Source organism: Magnolia sinica, chromosome 19, assembly GCF_029962835.1.
Source record: "Magnolia sinica isolate HGM2019 chromosome 19, MsV1, whole genome shotgun sequence".
Classification (NCBI taxonomy): Eukaryota; Viridiplantae; Streptophyta; class Magnoliopsida; order Magnoliales; family Magnoliaceae; genus Magnolia; species Magnolia sinica.
Genome location: NC_080591.1, coordinates 1,401,473 through 1,408,380, shown reverse-complemented (window position 1 = coordinate 1,408,380; position 6,908 = coordinate 1,401,473). Strand labels below are relative to the sequence as shown.

The 6,908-nt window shown below is 38.2% G+C and overlaps 1 pseudogene; it reads right to left on the bottom strand.

Annotated features, from left to right (window-relative positions):
- Nucleotides 1-4,149: 4,149 nt before the first annotated feature.
- On the bottom strand, nucleotides 4,150-4,240 carry LOC131235928 (U6atac minor spliceosomal RNA; annotated as a pseudogene).
- Between the last annotated feature and the right edge of the window lie 2,668 nt (nucleotides 4,241-6,908).

The following is a 6,908-nucleotide window of genomic DNA, read 5'->3' as shown; positions in this document are numbered from 1 at the left end:
ATTAATACGTTGCTAAGAAAGCACCAAACTTATTCCATCACGAATCTCTTTTCTCATTAATACATATGATTAGTACATGATTTATTACTAGCCTTGACTAATATGTTTATTAGAATAGAAAGGCCTAATCACAATAGCCTTTCATCTCAAAATCAATACACTACTGAAACTTAAGAGCAGTTAAAATCAGAACTTTGTACTCAGGCTTAAAAAGTGTTGAAGAATAGACAATCCATACAAAGTAAGACAGTTCAAGACATATAGGTATGATAGAGGGAGACCAGCCAAGACGTTAACTGATCAAGTAAATTGGTTGCTCTGCAGGTCACTGACAGAATTAACCATGGATCGTTAATGGTATCAACTCACATTGCAATAAAAAATTTGGATAGATTGAAGAAACTTAGCAGAAATTGCAGATTGCACTGTGTGCTCATATTAGTCTTTCCAAATGTATAAACCTAGGGAAATCTCAACCAAATAGAGAAAAGATCATCTAATAATTAACACCAGGACAAACTGTAGAGTCATCTGATTTGCATGACCATTCCTTCAAAACTAAGAAATGCCTTTGAAAACTATCAAACCTCACCAAGATTATATGACCACGATGCAACCAGCAGTTTAGAATCTGCCTGAAACATGTCACAATTAAACAACTACCAAACCTCACCTTTTTCACCAATCCTACTCTTCCAACAGTCCATAGAAGTGTACCACAAAGGTGAAAAAGGTGGAATAAACTTTAGATAAAATTAAACAACTTCAACATATCAACATATTAGATGTTAAAGAAGATTGCTGGTAATGTATACATAAATTTTTAGTTCTGACAAGTGGGACCATGCTTTAGAAATCCATTCTTACCTTAATTTTCTAATATACCAGTAAAAGAAGAAAGAAACGTCAACAAACCAACAATAAGAAACTTCAACAAACCAACAATAACAACAATCCTATTAAAACACATTAACACCCAACAAACAACAAATGCTCAATAAACATGAAAAGACCATGAAAACACAAAGCAGAAGGAAACCAACCTGTAGATCATAGTCAATTGAACCTCACCAAAGTAAACTTGATATGAAAGTCCTCAAATAGAAGATAGGGCTGCAAAAATATAATAATTTATTAAAATCAAGAAGAACACAATAAGTAAAAGTAAATTATATGACAAAATTATATTGATCAAATGAACGTTTACCTGATTCAAGAGCTTCAATTTCAGCCATATTTTCTTCAACTTGAATGGGGAGAGGCGAAGCACGTAACCAATCTTGTGCACAAATTAAGCATTCCACAAGCTTAGGGGTAAGAGAACTACGGAATTGATCTAGAACACGACCTCCAGTACTAAAAGCCGATTCAGAAGCAACGGTAGATACAGGAATGGCTAAAATATCCCTTGCAACTTGAGAAAGAACTTGATACTTTAAGCTATTCACCTTCCACCAATTCAAAATTTCAAAGTTTGGATCATCCTTTTCACAAGATTCCTCCAAATATTTGTCCACTTCAGACTTGCCTCCATAATTCTCTTCTTCTTCCAAATGTTTTTGAAACTTCGATTTGAGAGAAATTAATTGCTCACTTGTACAACTAATTGATTGGTCGACATCCATGTCAAAAATGGCTTGACTTGAAGAAGAATCAACTGACTGCAACTTTTGATACTCATCATAAATACGATTGAATGTCTCTCTTATCTTCTTAGTGAGCTCAATCACCATGGCAGGTTCGTAAACTTCAGAATAACAAAACTTCACATATTTCAATTTATAACGGGGATCCAACACAACAGCAATCAATAACATCATATTCACCTTGCCAATATTTCCCCAATACTTCTCAAATTTAATCTTCATTTTCTTAGCCATGGCATTTAAAGTAGAATCCATACTGATTGACCATTCGGATAAGAAACTTTCAATGGCACAAACTTCATGAAAATATGAATTAGAAGTGACATATAAAGAACCAGACAAGTGAACAGTCGCATCATAGAATTTCTGTAAAAATTTTGTAAAAACCTGAGCATCATCCCAATCACTAGTAATAAGCGGTCCATCATGAAGTTCTATGGTGAAATGTGGATCTTCCTCTTCTAATCTCTCAAATACTTTTTGGAACTTTGTTGCAGCATCTAGCATGAGATATGTGGAGTTCCACCTAGTTTGAACATCTAGGCACAAACAACTTTTATATGTTATTCTCTCTTTCTCTACACATGCCTTGAAACGTTGTTCTCTTTGTGGAGAACTCTTAACATACCTCACTGCCCCACGAATTCGAGTTAATGAATCTTTTAATTCAATTAACCCATCTTTCACAATTAAATTAAGAATATGTGCACAACACCTCATGTGAAAGAATTCGCCGCCTAAAATGAAAGTATCACTCTTCTTAGACATCTTTCTTTTCATATATGAAATAGCAACATCGTTGGAACTTGCATTATCCACAGTAAGCGTGCATAGTTTCTCTATACCCCATTCCATTAAACATGCCTCCACCGCTCGACCAATTTCTTCACCTTTGTGACTAGAAATCACACAAAAGTTTAAAATTCTTTTATGCAATTTTCAGTCTTTGATAAAATGAGCTGTAAGGCACATGTAAGAAAGATTCTGCACTGAGGTCCATGAATCCGTAGTGAGACAAATTCTTTGATTTGAGTTCACTAATAAATCCTTCAATTTTTTTTCTCACTCACATACAATGCCATACAATCCCTTGCCATTGTAGTACGTGATAATATTTTGAAATTAGGTTGCATGACGCTACAAAAGTAACGAAATCCTTCATGCTCAACAAACTTAAAAGGCAACTCATCTACGATTATCATTTTTGCACGTGCTTTTCTACATAGATCTTGATCAAATTTTCACACACCAAGGGTACTACCACCATCTTCTGATATTGAATGCATTGACACAAGTTTCTGTTTCTTATCTTTATTTTGAGAATTCTTGGGACACTTTGATATATGTTTTCTCAAAGTGCTAGTCCCATTCTCACTCAACCATGCATAGGATGAATTACAGTAGTTACATCTAGCCCCTTTCACTTTTCCATCCCCGTCATTTAAAATTTTGGTAAAATGATCCCAAACATCAGATTTACGACCCTTGTCTTTAGGAAGACATACCTTTGCATGAGATGGAGAATTAGTGATAGAGAGCTCTTAAGGATTATTTGTCTCTCCAGTACTTGACATCTAATAAGAATTAAGATATAAAAAAAGCAAAAATCAATAAAACACCTAACATTCAATAAAACATTGATGTAATGTGTTTGGTTGCAACCAAACACCCTAAAACATTCAATAACAACAATGTAAATTATCATTTCATTCCATCTACAATCGAAATTTTGCATGTCAGAAGGAAGAAACCATACATACAGTTTTTGCAATCCTAGCTTAGAAACAAGGGAGAACATATTAACCAATCATGGAGAAAAAAGCCTTTTTCCATTTATCATCCATTCCTGAGAATGGCAAAACAAAAGAAAGCAGATGATGACTTAATAACAACACCATGCTAGCTCTTTGTAAGGCATATGCAAGTATGCCTCAAGAGTCAAGACAAAACATTTGTAGCTTCAAAGTTGCCAATGGAAGTACACTTGACTACTGTGGCTGCAGTCGAGTGTACCACATTTACCAACTCAAGATCACATCTAAATATAAAATACTACAATCCACACAAAACATTTCTTGTTAAGCCATTTTATCAAATAGTTAGAGGCATTACATAATGGCTCTCTAAAATCCAACTATTAGAATCTAAAATCATGTTCAATTAACATTGCAAGTAACAAAAGGCAAAACAAAAACCACCTAAAAAACTTAGTAGTCTTCACAACACAAACTCTCAAAACTCAACCAAACAGATACCCCAATAAGGCAATAACTGTTTTAGGCTATCAGTGATATAACAAGAGATTTCTTGGTATTTAGTGCAATCAAATGCACCCTTTAACCACCAGGAATTTATCTAATGCTGGACTCTAAGTTTTCAGCTTGAGCAAGCAGGCCCATCGTTCAATTATCCAGACCATTGCTCTCATGGACCCTGCCACCTAAAAATTTCTTTGACAGGGCAGTCCAGAGTTGTAACCCACTAACCCTTGGAATAGTGGCCCACAAATAGGGATGTGTGGTAACAGGAAAGCCCGAAAGCCGTTCTTGTCCCTGTCAGGGGAGATGTCAACCATCTCCCCTTACAACGAACACTAGTGGCCCGCAAATAGTATAAGAAAACAAATGCAACAATGGTTCATATTCAATAAAACATTTATAGAAAATCAATAACATTGATAATTGCTAATTACCATCACAGAGAATGATGAAGAAGCCGTTGTTGAAGTTCGGATCAAGATTCGAGATGGCCAGCGATGGACGATCGGAGAGGGGCGGCCAGCGCGAGAGGGATGGCTGGACGTGGTCTTTTTGAACTATTTACCCTGCAAAGAGAAGATTACCACTGTAAATGCAAGAAAATGGGGGAGAAATTCGAGACGGATTAGAGATTTCGAGCTAGGGTTTTGAAAGGGGGGAGAAATTTGAAAAATCTAGAAAGAAAATGGCGTACCGAAAGAGAGAGAGTGTGTTGCGGTGATTGGGACGGCGAGAGAGAGGGTTTTCCAGTGATTGGAAGATGGGAAGGGCGGACGGCGAGAGAGAGAGAGAGAGAGAGAGAGAGAGAGAGAGAGAGAGAGAGAGAGAGAGAGAGAGAGAGAGAGAGAGAGAGCTCAAACAGCAGACGCACCGCACGAGTGCAGGTGTCCGAGACCGGGACGGCGAGCCACAGAGAGAGAGAGAGAGAGAGAGAGACAGAGAGAGACAGAGAGAGGGACCGAGGGAGCCAACTGCCCCCGGAGTCGGGGTGGGGCAGGCGCAGGGAGTGCAGCGAGAGAGAGAGGGCAGGGTAGGGGCGCGGTCGGTGAGAGAGAGGGAACTTTTTGTTTTGCTTTTACGTTAGGGTTTTTTTTTTTTTTTAAAATACAATAAGCTTAACAAATGATTATGAATGTTTTAATGGGAAGGTAATTTATCTCAACTTTTATATGTGGTGTGGCCCACACAAGTCATGAATTGACGATTTTTTAAATTGAGGCCCACCTTGGAATGGTGCATCTAATTGAAGGGATAAATGTTCAACATATATCACGGTGGGCTCATATGGCTTGACCTCATGGGTCAAACGAACCATTTCCATATATATATATGGAAATTTTTTACCATATTATAAAATTCTGATAGGATATAATAAAGAGAAATGAAAATTAAGAAAGAAAATTATTTACTTTTTCATGGCATACCAAAATTTTGGATCCAAGTAATTATTGAGCCCGGGGGGTTTCATGAGGTACTGCATCACATAAACGTTTAGATTTTAGAGTGTGTGGGGGTGTGTGTGCTTGTGTTGAAAAAAAAAAAAGAAAAAAAGATTTTAGAGCCACGTCATGTATGACAAGTTTTCAGATAAGTTTGCACAAATTGAGTGGGCTGAATTCCGCGGCTGAGCATTCGGCCGTACACAGCGGTTTCTTCCGGGTAGGGTATTATTAGGAACGGGCTGAATTCTTGGCACGTGTAGCAACGGTCGAGCTTTGTTGGCCAAACTCCACCCATTGCCACCCGAAACCGTAATGTGGACCCACCAATGTGATCCGTTGGCAGCAGGTTCATGAGTCATCACCTACGGAGATCATCCAGTTTTTGTACATACAAACTGCAGAATGCTGATTGAACGGTCAAAATCATTGGTTAGTCGTGCAATTCGTAGTGGCAGAGTTATTATGATCTTACAATCACTCAAATTTCAGTACATTCATAGCAGAGAAGTAAATGGACGGTCAGGATCATTTTGGTCAGTTATACCACATGTGCAATGGATGACATTGGCAATCATGTCCTATAGTTGCTTCCCACGATGGAAATGTTTCACGTTAAAACCTTTAATGCGGCGTTATTGAAGGGTGCGACGCTACACGTTCCAAAGCCACTTTGGAAATAAATATGTAGACCCAAGGACGCAATATCTCACATTACATACCGAATTACTATACTGGCATGGACCAATTAGTTTGACTGGTGGGCCAGGCCCAATCAAACCACTAGTCTGGGTTTGGTCGGACCTAACCCGGTGTGGCCCTACTTAATATGCACATGTGTTCTATTAGGCCATCATAAGTTTCAATGGCTGATCATGTTCAACATGTACATGGTGCAGTATTTCTTATATAAAGAAAATGCCTGTGGTTTATGTTAGGACCTGATCTTAAAAATGAGGTTCACCGCATCATCTGTTAATATCCACCATGTCTATCATTTTCGCACGGATGGATGGTGTGGATGTCATTCGGACATTGCAATGTGAATGTCCTACACGCATTACGATGGGCCATGATTATCTCCATCCCCATCAGCAGGAGTGTTTCAATGGGAAACGGATTGGCTACTCCCCCTGCCACCAGCTCCGTGGCTGGTGGTCGGTGATCCGTGGGCCCCACCATCATGTATTTGTTTCATCCATTCCGTTCATCCATTTTTACATATCATTTTATGGCTTGATCCCAAAATTTAAAGGGATATAAATCTCAGGTAGACCACACCACATGAAAACAACAGTGATTGGATATCCACCATTAAAATCCTCCCAAGGCCCACTATACTGTTTATTTAACATCCAATATGTTGATTAGGTCATACAGGCCCAGATGAAGAGAAACGGCAAAGATCCGCTTGATCTAAAACTTTTGTGGGCCCCAAAATGTTTCTAATGGTTGAATCTCATTCAACACTGTTTCCTGTAATGTGGTCCAATTGAGATTTGGATATAGTTCATTTTTGGACTCACGCCGTAAAATGATCTGTAAAAATAGATGGACGGAATGGA